The 14,939-nt window shown below is 48.3% G+C and overlaps 1 protein-coding gene across 6 annotated transcripts in view; it reads right to left on the bottom strand.

The window, feature by feature from the left end:
* The window catches only part of FAT1 (FAT atypical cadherin 1), a 123,479-nt gene extending 108,993 nt beyond the window's left edge, over window positions 1–14,486 (bottom strand). For 3 of the 6 annotated variants that reach the window (XM_006076178.4, XM_006076179.4, XR_329107.4), the window contains exon 1: window positions 14,350–14,486. The gene's annotated coding sequence lies outside the window, so the exon portion shown is untranslated. Of the gene's footprint in view, window positions 1–11,306; window positions 11,419–11,543; window positions 11,735–13,435; window positions 13,592–14,349 lie in introns of those variants that run through there. The other 3 variants (XM_044938271.2, XM_044938267.2, XM_044938270.2) reach the window with 3 other exon arrangements.
* Window positions 14,487–14,939: the final 453 nt, after the last annotated feature.

Below are 14,939 nucleotides of genomic sequence, written 5' to 3'. Positions count from 1 at the left end.
GTCTGACTCTGTGACTCCATGGACTGTAGCCCACCAGGCTCCTCTGTCCATGGGATTTCCCAGGCAAGAATACTGGAGTGGGTTGTCATTCCCTTCTCTAGGGGAGAAGGCAATGGCACCCCACTCCAGTACTCTTGCCTGGGAAATCCCATGGACGAAGGCTGCAGTCCACGGAGTCGCTGAGGGTCAGACACGACTGAGTGACTTCACTTTCTCTAGGGGATCTTCTTGACCCAGGGACTGAACCCAAGTCTCCTGCATTGCAGGCAGATTCTTTAGCATCTGAGCCACCAGGGAAGCCTACATTTCCTTGTATACAGTAAATTAAGTGCTCAAAACCTCATGAACTTAACACTATTACAGTATCCTGAGCATGAGAAGCTTCGGACAACTAAATCAGAACAACCAAAAAAACTCTCAATGGTGGTTCTATATAACCTCCCATAATGACAGCTTACAATCTCATTTCAAACTTTATCCTAAAATTATATTTCTTTATAAGAATGATTAAGTTCACTCCCTACATAATACAAGGGTTTAGCATCTCATTTGGCACTATATAACTATTTAAAGGTATTAAAATAATTATATCATCAAGTTTAATACTGAGGTCATTTCTGAACCAACAAACTGAGCCAAAAAAAGTCTGTTCAGAAAGAGAAGACCATGAGCTTGCTGTCCAACAGGACCTGCCCTCTCTCAACCAGGGACGCGGATCTTGGCATCAGCACTGGGGTGTCATGACTGCTGCCCACAACCAGTACTCAGAGGGCCCACTGTCTTCAGGGCTCTGAATAACCTGTCCCCTGAACACAAAACACAAACACATGCAAAACTAAATCATCTAAGCGATCACATGAAGAGGGGCCGGATCAGCAAAGTAACAGGCACTGCAGAGAGTCCAAGGGTGAAGCAGGAGGAAAGAGCACATTTGAGAAAGGGGTGCCCTGAACCAGCGGCAAGGCAGCCAAGACCACTGGGCTGGGGCCTGGCTGGGAAGCAGGACAACTACCTTCAGACCAACTGTTCCCCTAGGGGCCGACATCATTCACTTGGTAAATCAAGGCAGCTTCACAAGAGGACAGGACTGTGGCCCTGAAAAGGACCTCTCCAATGAACACCCGGGAAATGGGACTGCTCCCCGAGCTGAGAGAAACAGCAGGCTGGAGGGCTGGCCAAACAGCCAGGGAATTAGCATGGCAACTTAAATTCAGAGGAGCTTACCTCAGCGACTGCCAACTTTGCCCCATGAGTCATTTCATTAGGGGAAAAAAAGGAAAAAGCTGATATGCTGAAAGCAATTAGACACTTAACTGATACTGAATCACGGTGAAGTCGGGCAGCCTAACTTCTTTAGTGACCACGTCTTCTCACCAGATCAAGTCAGGAAAGCAGACAGATTTTTGGCCTCTAGAACAACTGATATTTAAACAAAAGGACAATCTTTTCCCAAAACTCTCTCTTAATTTGGTCCACAGATCTAATACTCAAGGGAAATTTGAGGAGGATGCAACAATCTGGTGATTTTATCAAAACAAGTGACAACTTTGATTCATGACTGGATTCAACCTACAGGTATCGAGAACCCGAAAGCAGACAGACTACTGTGCTGCACTTAGTCCCTCAGTCGTGTCCAACTCTGTGATCCCATGGACTGCAGCCCGCCAGGCCCCTCTGTCCATGGGATTCTCTAGGCAAGAATACTGGAGTGGGCTGCCATGCCCTCCTCCAGGGAATCTTCCCAACCAGGAATCGAACCCAGGACTCCCGCACTGCAGGTGGATTCTTCACCATCTGAGCCACGAGGGAAGCCCATGAATACTGGAATGGGTGGCCGATCCCTCCTCCAGGGGATCTTCCCGACCCAGGAATCGAACCGGCATGTCCTATATTGCAGGCAGATTCTTTACCAGCTGAGCTACCAGGGAAGCCCAGACTGTGCTATGCACATGGAATTCAACAACTCATAGAATTATTTTAAAACGCAAAGATCCTGATTCTGAGGCATTTACAAACCAGGGATAAGATGTAAAGAAAATGCTTTAAAGAACCATTAAAAAGATGATGTTTGCACAAGCACCTTTATTTTAGAACACAATGTTACTATCAACAGTATCCACTTTACAACAAAATATCAATCCAGGATTCTACTGCAAAAATTTTTGCTTTATTCTACAAATAAAATATTATGGAGTCATCAAAAAGAGTAAGACAGTACTCTATACACTGACATGTAAAGAAGTCTAGATATAGTAACTGCTAAGTCACTTCAGTCGTGTCCGACTCTGTGCGACCCCACAGACAGCAGCCCACCAGGCTCCCCCATCCCTGGGATTCTCCAGGCAAGAACACTGGAGTGGGTTGCCATTTCCTTCTCCAATGCGTGAAAGTGAAAAGTGAAAGTGAAGTCGCTCAGTCGTGTCCAACTCTTAGCGACCCCATGGACTGCAGCCCACCAGGCTCCTCCATCTAAACCAATCCCATTTACATTTGCAAAAAGGAAAGGGAGATAAATACGTGCATAGTTCATGGATGTGCTTAAAAATGATTTGAGAAATTCTGAATGGATAAGAAGTAAACTGTTAACAGTAGTAACTTCTAGAGAATAGGCAGCTGGGGGAATGTTTACACCTTCACTTTACTATGTGAATTTTTAGCGCATATATATATATACACACACACACACACACACACACACATACACATTATCATGAATTCACTTTTCTTTCGTTATTTGATTCATTCAACACCTCTTTAATGAACACCTACCATACCCATTTTCCCCGATGGCTCAGCAGGTAAAGAATCTGCCTGCCAATGCAGGAGACACAGGAGACTCGGGTTTGATCCCCTGGAGTAGGAAATAGCAGCTCATTTCAGTATTCTTGCCTGAAAAATCTCATCGACAGAGGAGCCTAGTGGGCTCAGGTCATGGGGTTGCAAAGAGTCAGATACTACTAAGCATGCACGCACCACTGTGCTGGACCACCACGTCTGGAATAGTTCTACATGCTGCTGATACATAAGTGAACCAAACTATCAACTCCTCACGGAAGGTACAGTTCCTGGTGAGAGTCAAACAAACATGGAAACAAAGAGTCTATCAGATGCTGATGATGAGTGCTAAGGAGAAAAATAAAACAGAAACAAATAGACACAGTAGTCAGAACCATGGAAGGAAAAGGGAAAAATGACACGAGTTTCTCAACCTCAGCCGTATTGACGTTCGGGGCAGATAATTCTTGACTGGGGAAGAGGGGCTGTGGGACAGAGAGCTGCCCCAGGCATCCTTTGGTATTAAGCCTGCTCTCCACCCAACTAAAAGCCTACAGCCTTTCCTCCCTGCAGCCCCAGCAAAAGAGATGTCTGCAGACAGTGCCAAATAGCCCCTGGAGCTCAAAGTCATGTCCGGGAGAGAAGTGCTAGTTAGAGAAACCACAAAGAGACAGACCTCGGTGGCTTGGTACAGTGGGTGAGGGGAGAGTAGCAAAGCAGATCCTTTCTTTAAGTATGCCCGACATTTTACAATACCTTTAGATTGTCAGAAAAATTACAAAGACAGTTTCCCCACTGATAACATCTCACCTGATGATGGTACACTTGTCACAACTAATGAACTAATATTAACACACTGTTAGTCACTGTCTAGTCCCAATGCCCTTTGTCTGTGCCAGGATCCCAGCCAAGACAGCCACGTTATATTCAGTCACCATATTGTCTCAGACTCCTCTGGACTGTAACAGTTTCTCTGATTTGCCTTGTTTTTCATGACCTTCACAGTTTTGAGACGTACTGATCAGGTATTTTGTAGACTGTCCCTGGACTGGAATTCGCCGGATGTTTTTCGCATGATTAGACTGGGGCTATGCGTTGAGGGGAGGTTGAGCAGGGGGGGCGTGGGGGGGTGAAGGGCCATGTTCATCACATGGCCTCGGTGCTGATGCTGACCCTGGTCACCAGGCTGACGCAGGGCTTGTCTGCTTTCTCTGCAGTGGGAGACTCGCTCCCCGCTTTCCCTACTGTACCCTTTGGAAGGAAGTCACTAGGCAGTCCACCAGTCAGCGGTAGAGAGTTCTGCTACATAAATCATTTGGAGTTCTTCTGCAAGGGATATCTGCTATTCTCTGCTAATTATGTCTTTATCATTTCTTCTGATCAGTGTGGCTTCATGGATAAAGGGTGATTTGCAGGACTTTGGATGCTATTAATACTACAAGCAAAATTAAAACAGGTGAGTGACATGCTGGAATCTAAAGTGAAAGGTTATGACCAACCTAGACAGCATATTAAAAAGTAGAGACATGACTTTGCCAACAAAAGTCTGTCTAATCAAAGCTATGGTTTTTCCAGTAGTCATGTATGGATGTGAGAGCTGAACTATTAAGAAAGCTGAGTGCCAAAGAATTGATGCTTTCGAACTGTGGTGTTAGAAAAGACTCTTGAGAATCCCTTGGACTGCAAGGAGATCCAATCAGTCCACCCTAAAGGAAATCAGTCCTGAATATTCATTGGAAGGACTGATGCTGAAGCTGAAACGCCAATATTTTGGCCACCTGATGCGAACAACTGACTCGCTGGAAAAGACCCTGATGCTGGGAAAGACTGAAGGTGGGAAGAGAAGGGGATGACAGAGGATGAGATAGTTGGATGGCATCACCGACTCAATGGACATGAGTGAGTAAACTCCGAGAGTTGGTGATGGGCAGGGAGGCCTGGTGTGCTGCAGTCCATGGGGTTGAAAAGAGTCAGACATGACTGAGCAACCGAACTGAACTCAAAGTGAAAGGGCTGCTCAAGTACGAGGGTGGACAAAAGAAGGGAGGGTGGCCGGGGTAAAAGCTGGAGGGAGACCAGTTAGAAGACACTGCAGTAGACACTGTACAGGTTAGAGACCCTGGTGTCTCTGCCCCAAATGTGGTCATGGAGGGGGTGGGGAGGAGGGCGACATTCTGGATCCATTTCAGGACCCGTTGATGAACAGGAGGGTAGAGGCGGGAGGAGAGAAAGGGGGAGACATCCAAGAAGATCCTGGAGATTGTGTGCTGAGCTGGAAGTGGGCTTCAGGTTCTGAGAGAGGGAAGCCTGAGCTGAGGGAGGAGCAGATGTTAGGGAGCACAATCGGGGGTTCAGCTTTGGACACGTTAGGACAAAAATGCCAACTGTTATCCAAGTAATTGACTTCCAGTCGGCAGTCAGACATGCACGAGAGGCCCACTCCTGGAGACAGAAGCCTGACAGTGGTCAGAATGTGGAAGATGCTATTAACATATTTAAAAGCAGAAAACTAAATGAGCTCACCCGTGAAGAGGACACTGACAGACAAGAAAGGAAAACCAAGGACAGAGCCCTGCTGTCCTCGAAGATGTAGGAGACAGAAGACGAAGAGGAACCAGCCACTGGGGCAGAAGCAACAAAGAGTGGTTGACAATGCCATCGGTAAGTAAACAGATCTCTCTGAACATCTGAATCCTAACATGAGGACTTCGAAATGACCCATCTATACTAGCTGGTGCCCTGCAGATCCCTACACCACGGGTGCCCTGGACACCCCCACGGCACAAGGAGAAGGCTCAAGATGTCAAACCACTGCAGCTGTTTTTCCCCACAGCATCTCCGTGACCAGCGGCCCCTGCAGCCTCTGAGGCCCCCCACGGTTCCCTCACAGCTGGATTCCTATCACCTCTCACCCTTCACAACTCACCCACTGCAGTTCTCAGGGAACACACCACAGCTGGAATCAACTTTTTTGGCCATGTTCATAACAGAGACCTCTTAAAATCCTGAATTCACTCTGCAAACTTGGCTAACAGAATACCACTGTAATCATAATAAACTATTAAATGAAAGGCTTTTCATCAGAAAGAAAAAAAAATCCACTTTCTAAGAGATAGTGTTATATTGTTGTTGCTTTGTCACTAAATTGTGTCTGACTCTTTGCAACCCCATGGACTGTAGCCTGCCAGGCTCCTCTATCCATGGGATTTTCCAGGCAAGAATACTGGAGCGGAGGATCCAGTATTATTCCACTTCGGAAGTATTCTTCTCCAGAGGATCTTTCTGACTTAGAAAGAATGGAACTCCTCTCTCCTGTGTCTCCTGCATTGGCAGGCAGATCCTCTACCACTGAGACATCAGGGTAGCCCAAGAGATTAACTGTAATTTAACCAAGAACTGTGAACTCAGGTTTCACCTTAAAATGCCATGATCAAACAACCTGTGGCTACTACTCTAGGTAAAACAAATAGCAAAGCTGGAAAGCGCAAACACACACACACATACACACAAAAAATCTTAGAAAGATACCAATACCATTTCATCTAAAAAGTACATTATTACCCAGAGGTCATGCTTATGAAAATTAAACTCCAAAAACCATTTTAGCCAAAGGCTACACTTTTTATATTTAGAAGGTGATCACACTATTTAAACACACAGTAATCCAGGATTTCTTCTGTGCATTTTCCAAAGTGAAAACAAAGAATATTTATCTAGTTCAGCCTTTAGGGAAAAGGGCCTCAGGTCGAAAGCTTAAGTATCTTTAGCACAGATTTCTGAAAATCCATATATAATAAAGATCATTTTTCTGGTAGAAGTCAGGTATTAACACGTTCATGTTTCTTCATCAGCAAGACTTCCATGTAACGTGTTTCAGTCAATTCCTGTGACCACACAGGCTTCACACAACAGAACACAGCCCCATGCTGAGAACATACTGCTTAAGTTTTAGATCAAGTATGCAGATCTAGTACTTAGATCTGAATCTTCTGAGTGAAGATTCACAAGTGCTAGGTGGGACCCGACACAATGCAATTCATACATTCTATTAAATGTTGCATATTTATTATTCAAAGTCACAACTCTTATGCACACCATTAGCCATTCCAGCCCTCTAAGAGGGAAGCAGGATCAGACTCTCCATCGCACATACAATAATAAAATTACACAGAAATATTCAAGAATTTTGTGTTTTCCCTCATCATACTCCTATCTTCTATCTACCTCAGTGAGAATGTCACTAGAACTCAACTTACTGCAATTTAGAGCTTTCTGTTCTATTTGAATAGGGTCACAATTTAAAAGCATCTTCTAGAGATGTCTCAACAGTGAGGAAGATAACTGTTTTCAAAGAGGACTGTCATGAAGTTGTCAAAAGACAATAAGGAATGTAAACGACTCTAGCTTTTTAAAGATATTGTATATTAAATCAATGTTTAATGATCTCTAAAATCACTTAACAGGAGTCAATAAAGAGTACTGTCTGTCTTACAAAGCCTGCTTGTTACTCAGCTATAACCAATTCACAGCTTCCAGATGACATTCACAACAGGAAAAAACCCTGCATTTTTCTAATAAATTATAACAGCCACTGACAGTAATTGTAAAAGCTTTCATTCTCAACACTGAAAAATGAATGGGCAAGTCTTGTTTATCTCTGGGTGCATACTAAATCCTTTTAAGCCATCTTTATACTTTTTTTCAGTAAAAATGGAGGTGATGGGTGGCACTATCAACCCAGAACTGGTATGCTTTGGTCTTTTTTTCTCGCCATTCATCAAACCACAAATCAAGTTCACAGCTAGGATTTCTACAACTTGCTTTGCATCTATATCCTCTCTCTGAACCATTCCCTCCTGGATTCCCTCTTCCTGCAGACCTCACCCTAGCCTACTACCCACCCAATCCCAGATCCCTAGCTCACTGAGGTGCTATGACGGACTACCCTGACCCGGATGGATCTCTCTTATCACGCTGGAGATCACTGTTCATTTGGCCTTCTCCCCTGCGGGACTGTAAGCTTCTTGAGAGGAGGACACCTGCTTTGCTCACCACTGTTTACTGTATCTGGCTCAGTGTTTGGCACAGAGGAGACCCACGGTTGTTTCGGTTCATCAGTGGACAGATGGACAAGGATCGGGGATGGAAAACAGAAGGCAGGACCGAAGGGAGGCTGCTGGGAGGGGGATAAGGAGGAATAACATGGGAAATTAACTCTTCCATTACTGTAAACCTAACAGAAAATCCAGGCACAACCACTAGGCCAGTAACAGTACTGCAGACAGGTACCCTGAAGAAGGCTCTAATTTCCAGCAGCTCAGAAAGGGGTCACCATCTACCTCAAAATGCTTCCAAAGTGGCTACAGGCAACGCCAGATCAGTGAGCTTATTATGAAGTATTATGCTTGAACATTCTATGAAGATAAGAATTAAATAATTACTGATTTTCCTAAGTGGTCTGTAGAAGACATTTAATTATAGACTTATCTCCACATATATAATAAACCTTTCGAGGTAAGCCAGAATTTGGCCAATATAATTAAATCTCAGACTTAAAGATGATTTTTAAAACTTATATGCTGTGAAATAGATTCCTCATTTAATTCAATAGATTTTTCAAATAAAAAGTTGCTTTCAGACATGAGAAGAGGAAAACACAGCAACTTACTGATGTTAGTTAAATGAATCATCTGCATTGCTCACTTCAAACACTCCTTACCAGTGCCTAAGGACAAACTAACACTTGCAAATTGAACAATTAGTTGAGACAAAAAGACATACCTTGGCTTCATCAACTATATAATTTGGTCAAAAGAAAGCTTACCTATTACAGTTTCCTACTCATAAAGATTAAATAGACACCCAGCCTTCCAGCTTCCTGCTATTAAATCAGGTCCTTTAGGCCACAAATTAAGCCATGGAGACATTTAAGGCAATAATAATGCACTAATTTGATTCAGTTTACTGATTCCATGTAAAATCAACCAAACTTGGGTGGGGAAACAGGGATAAGAGAGTTAAAAAAATCTGTAATATCTCTTTCACTTCTAGCATTCAAGCAAATGACTACTTCGGAGATGACTTAGGAGCTAAGTCCAAACACATACACTAGCAAGGCATGGGACCAGGGCAAGGAAAACAGTATTACTTTGCACATCATTTTTACAGTCCTCTTTTGGCACCTGTCCATAACATGGATTTAAATGGTCTATTAACATGGTGGGAACCCACTAGGAGTACGTGTGTGTGCGCGCGCGCGCGCGCGCGCGTGCGCTCAGTCACTAAGTCATGTCCGACTCTTGGCAACCCCATGGACTGCAGCCAGCCAAGTTCCTCTGTCCATGGGATCTCCCAGGAAAGAATACTGGAGTGGGTTGCCATTTCCTCCTCTGGGGTATCTCCCCCACCCAGGGATCAAACTGGCAGTCTTCTGTCTGGCAGGCAGATTCTTTACCACTGAGCTACCAGAAGTACTTTTAGTGACTAATTAAGACACAAATGAATACATATACAGGAGGCCTGAAATATTTTATGAAGTCCTCTAATAATCTTACTTCCTTTCAGAATGCCAAAGAATTTGGCTCATTTAAGGTATTCATTTTTCAAGAAACAGGTATACAATCACACACTTTGCTCAGATCAAACCTTACAATGAATGTGTTAAACACCATGTTTGACATAACTCTAAGTTATATCCATTACTGTTTTTAAAAATTATGGAATGTTTTAAGCGCTTTTCACCCATCTTAAAGCTTAAATAAATAGCAAAGAAAAGTGTTAGTCACTCATCCATGTCCTACTCTTTGTGACCCCCATGGACTGTAGCCCCGCCAGGCTCCTCTGTCCATGGGGTTCTCCAGCAATAATACTGGAGTGGGTAGCCATTCCCTTTTCCAGGGGCTCTTCCCAGCCTAGGATGGAACCCAGGTCTCCTGCATTGCAGGCAGATTCTGAGCCACCAGGGCAGCCCTATAGAAAAGAAAAGTCAAAGTGAAGTGAAGTGAAGTGAAGTTGCTCAGTCGTGTCTGACTCTTTGCAACCCCGTGGACTGTAGCCCACCAGGCTCCTCCGTCCATGGGATTCTCCAGGCAAGAATACTGGAGTAGGTTGCCATTTCCTTCTCCAGGGGATCTTCCCGACCCAGGGATCGAACCCAGGTCTCCCGCATTGCAGGCAGACGCTTTAACTTCTGAGCCACCAGGGGACCCCATAGAAAAGAAAGGGAGACGGTAGTTCCACTTGTGGAACTAGAGCTGTCAGAAAACACTGAAGGCAAAGCCAAACATCAAAATTAATCTATACAGCTGGAGAAACACCCATGTACTTGGATTTTATGAGTAACTGCAGTACTGGATATGCTGGAGAAGCACAACCAAGAGTAAACTGAAATAACAGCACCATCATCCAGTTTTAACACGTGCAACTATCTTCTTAAAACTATTGAAACCTAACTCTGAACGTATGAAGCCTTAAGAATCGGCTTTTGTGAAAAATACATAAATAACTGAAGATCACTTGCATTTCAGATCTTTTCCAATTTTCATAATCACTGTAAATATCCAAGCTTTTTAAAAACAAAAAACAAAAAAACCCCTCCTCTACTGGGCACCAGGGAGTTGGTTAACAAAAGCTATTTAATGAAACCACAGTTCAGACACATGAGGAAAGAAAGGAAAAAAAAAAAAAAAAAACACCTCTAACTGCATAGAAAATATTTATGAGTTTACTTTCCTAATGCATACAATTGCGTCCTTGTCTTCAAAGCTCCGCAGTTCACATCCGTGGGAACAAAAATATCTTCAGAGACTAAAGAAAGTTAGCTTCCTAGAGGAAAGCAGTTAGAGGGAAAAAACGCAAGAAAGAAGCAGAATCTCTTCCTTTAAAAAAAAAAAAAAAAAGACCTTAAAGTTTCACTTCCAAAAAAGCTAGAAACACCCTGACAGCACAATTGCAAATGTTTAGTCCGGAGATTTCTCAACCGCACCTATTCTAACTACCTTCAACCAGCTACCACTCAAACCTCATGGCAGCACTCCCCGCCACCCCGCCAGGGTACAAAACATCCAAGGAAACCGGCCACTCCATTTCAAAAACTCATCCCTCAGTAGCTGGCTTCTCCTCCCATCACACATACGCCGTGAAATCTCTCGCAAATCGGAAGCAGCAGCCGCGGAGCGAGATCGGCTAGGTCCTCAGCAGACACGCGTGTTACCGGAGCGGAGAGAGCGCGGAGCGCGCGCGTGAAGTTTCCGAGTTCCCAGGCGCCGGCACGCAGGTTCTCGGCCCCGCGGGCGCCCGGAGCCCCGCGCCGCAGCCGCCGCTCAGATTTCCAGCAATGGCTCCGCGGGCCAGAGCCGGGGCGGCTCGGGGCGGCCACCCGCCCGGCCGATCCAAGCGCTTGGATCGGTGATTACCAGGCAGGTCACGTCGCGAATTGCCCGCTCCCGCCTCTCCGCCTCCCCCGCGCCACCCGCTCGAACCCCCGGGGGCTGCCCTGAACTTTCCCAACGAGCAGGCGGCTGGGCACCTACCACCCATCCGGGGGGTCTCTTTCTCTCCATTCCGTTCCCAGGAGCCGGCGGGGCACGATCCTGGGCTGGACACTCCCGGGCAGGAGTCCCCCCGACCCACCCCCGCCGAGCCGGGTGGAAGCCCTCCAACCCCGCAGCAGCAAAGTGCCCGACCGATTGGCCGGCGATGGCACCGCGAGCGCCGCCGCGCCCCTCGCCCACAGTCCCCGGGTCCCTTCTGGCCTCCTTCCAACTTACAGCAAAGTTGGCCCCAAGTGGCCGCCACAGAGTTCTCGGGGGCGCGCGCCTCGCCGCCTCAGCGCGCCCCCGGGCGGGGTCCAGGTCGGCCGGGCGCCTGGCTGGGGCCGCCGCGCTGCATCGTGTCCCAGCGAGCGGCTTGCCCGCGCTCTCCGTGCGCCCCTACTCCAAGGCAGCGCCCGGCGGCCCGCGCGCGCGCCCCGCTCTTCCAGGCCGCCCGGCGCAGACACCCGCGCGGCTCACGCACCGGACGCGGGGGATATCCCTCCGCTCCCGGCCACGCCCGCTCGCGCCGGCGCTCGTTTCTCCCGCACGGAAACTCTCGACCCTACTTTCCCCCGGGCGGCCGGACATCCCCCAGCCCGCCGGGCCCCCGGGGCCGCGAAGCCTGGCCAAGGGGTCAGGGAGCTCCCGGCCGCTACAGCGACCGGCTCCTTGCCAGGAGATCAGTGAATGCCCAGGAAGATCTAGCGACACCGCGAGGAAAAAACAAATCGCTCTAGCGCCGAGGTTAGTTATGGCCAGCACACATTTGTGCAAGGAATTAACATGGAATGTTCCCCGCTAGGAGAGGGGAAACATTAGCTTAGCTCCAAAAAAAAAAAGTCAGCTATGGGTTTAAAGAAAAAGCTTCCCACGCCTCCCCCCCCCCCTTTAGATTTCCGAGTACCTTGAGGGAATTCCTAAATCTGCATTTCAATGCCGTGGTTGCCGGTCTGCCCTAGCTCGGCGGAATCAAGTCTTAAAAAAGGTCTGAAAAGGAATGCAGTCTGATGGGAATCTACTTCCTTCTTCAATCTACACTGAAACCCCAGGAAAGTGAAAACGCTTCCTCCGCGACCTCTTTGTGCAGAGGTTAGACCGCGGAACCTCTCAGGCCCGGGTTACGAACCCCAAGGCCTGCCTCCCCCGGCGCACGCCCCCGGATCCCCAGGGCTGCGGGGACAAAAGGCAGCTTGTGCCGCCTCGTGCTCTTTCCCACCCGGTGAGTACACCCCGCAAAGCCTGAACGCAGTATAACGTGAAACTCCAGGTTCTTTAGGGAGAAGGGGAAACCTCGGGGAACCCTCCCCCCACCTCCGCTAGCCCGAGCGCGCAGTCGGGGTATCCCGGGGCTGTGAGCCCATCCTCGGCGCGGGCAAAGCTCCAGGCGCCGGCTCAGCGCAGCCCGGAATGCTCCCGGGCGTAGAGAAACAGCCTGGGGAAGAGGGCGGACGTGACCTCGGAAAGTTTGTGGAGCTAGAATACGTTAACACTGTGAGGACAAAGAGAGATGATTTCCCCAGAACCGGTGGAGGGGACTGCTGGAGGAACTACCAGGCCGATGGGGGCGAGGGAGTCTAGGGTTAAAGAGGGAACTGCCTTAGTTCAAAGTTAATGCAGCCTACTCTTACGCCATCTCAAAGACGGTGATTAGAAAAAAAGTGTCTACCAGGTCGTGGCTGGGAAGGAGAAATCACGCCTGCAGAATGAGTGTGCTGATTCGCGGCACTAAGTGTATGTAGTGTATTCCCGGCGTATTATTTAGAATACACACAAATTCACACATCCAACAAACATCATCATCCAAACATTTGGCTACGGCCATAACTGCGCAAAGCGCTCCCGGGGTTACAGGTCAGCTTCATACATGAAACACCTAGGAAGCAGGTGACCTGATCTCCAAGCTCATATCGTTGGTGCCCCGGGCCGAATTCTAACTCTAAACCAAACAGCCACACGCGAACGCCAACAGTTTGTAGGGGCAGTATGCGGGGTTAGGAAATAGGAGGGGGTGAGTAAAAAGGCTAAAAGGACACCATCCCATAACATACAATCACAAGATTTTGAAATGGCGCAAAAGAATTCCTGGAGAAAAAAATTACTATTCATTAATAAATAATAACGCTTACTTGAACCAAACATCTGTTGGGGAATCCCGATTTGCCGGCCAGGTCCACTGAGAAACCTAACTGCCTGGAAGAAGTCGCACTTTGTCGCCAGAGGAACAGCCAAGAGCCAGAGATGTAGATTTCAGAGTCCGGTGCTGCCACGTTTTTAACTGATCCTTTAGCCCCAAAGGAACGAAAAGGAGGTGCCTTTTAGCTACCCTCTAATTACCTTCACATGAACGAGAGATGGAGTTCAAGCTCCCCGTTTGTCCTCTCAATAGTCAGTCCTCCCTAACTCAGTACCCATAGGTTCTGGGACATTAGGGGGATGGGGGGTGGGTTCCCAAAAATTAAATAAATTAAAAAAAAAAAAAAAAAAACACTTAATGCCAGCACCGCTTCTGTATCCAGTTCACCCACGCTGGTATTTGTAAATTAGACACAATGGGCCGGAGTGGATGGTAAGTGAAGGCTAGGGTGACGGCCAGGGACCTCACGCCCACGTTCCATGAGCACCCGGCAGGTCCAAGTTCGCGGTCCGCGCGGAACCCCGCAGGGAGCGCGCGCTTCGCCGGGTGTCCGAACTAGAGGGCGCTGCGCCACTGCGGATCACGCGGCACGGAGGCGCCCTCCCCGGGCACCATTTCTATAATAAGTTACATTCGAAATAATGCACAAACGGCGTAGCTTTTCAAGTTCTTTTGAACAGTGCTCTGCAAGTATTTCACGAATTTCAAAACCTGTGCATACTGATCTTTGATTCCCGAGCCTAAGCACAGCCTTTGGGGGTGGTGGGGGGTGGTAGGGTGCTGTTCCCCAAGCGGAAAGCCGGTAGGATGCACACGCTTCCCCGTACCAGTCAAGCACCCTCACATTATTTCATTTCTGTTTAAACTTAAAAAGACAGAAAGGCTTGCACGAAAGAAGGAACTCACCCGTCCAGCCGAGTCCTCGGGGCCCTGCTTTAAAGTGCCGACAGCTGCGTAATCCCCACGCTATCTGGATGTTTGTTAGAAGCCGTGTCTCAAGTACCAACTTTGCTTCTTCCCTGCGATCTTCACCATGTCCCCAGCGAGGCTGCGATCCGCCCGCGCCGCCCAGGTGGCCGCATCTCCGGAGGCTTACCGTCCTGGGGGAAAAAACTTGAGCAGCGAAAAAAGGAGGCGAGTGCGCGAGGGCCGGGGAGAAACCAAGTTTGTCGGGACTTGTCCGGGCAACCAAGCCGCGGAGTTTGGGAGTTGCGGCCGGCAACTGCGGCGGATTGCTGCCTCTCTCGGCGCTCCTCCCTCCCTCTCTCCCTCCCGGAGGCCGCGGGGGAGGGGAGGTGACGTCAGCGCCCCGCCTCGCCCCCCGCCCCGCGCCCCGGACCCGGGTGCTCCCGCGGGGTCCGCCTCCCGGACAGTAGCGGCGGCGAGCGGACAGGCTGGGCCGGCCTCCCCGCCGCAGCGGTGTCTTGCGGTCCCGACGGCTGACCGTCCGCCCTTCTCCACCGCGCCGCGTCTCCCCCGGCGCCGCCGAGCCCCAG

This window comes from Bubalus bubalis, chromosome 1, assembly GCF_019923935.1.
Source record: "Bubalus bubalis isolate 160015118507 breed Murrah chromosome 1, NDDB_SH_1, whole genome shotgun sequence".
Classification (NCBI taxonomy): Eukaryota; Metazoa; Chordata; class Mammalia; order Artiodactyla; family Bovidae; genus Bubalus; species Bubalus bubalis.
The sequence above is the reverse complement of the archived record's forward strand: the minus strand, read 5'-3'. Positions and strand labels throughout refer to the sequence as shown.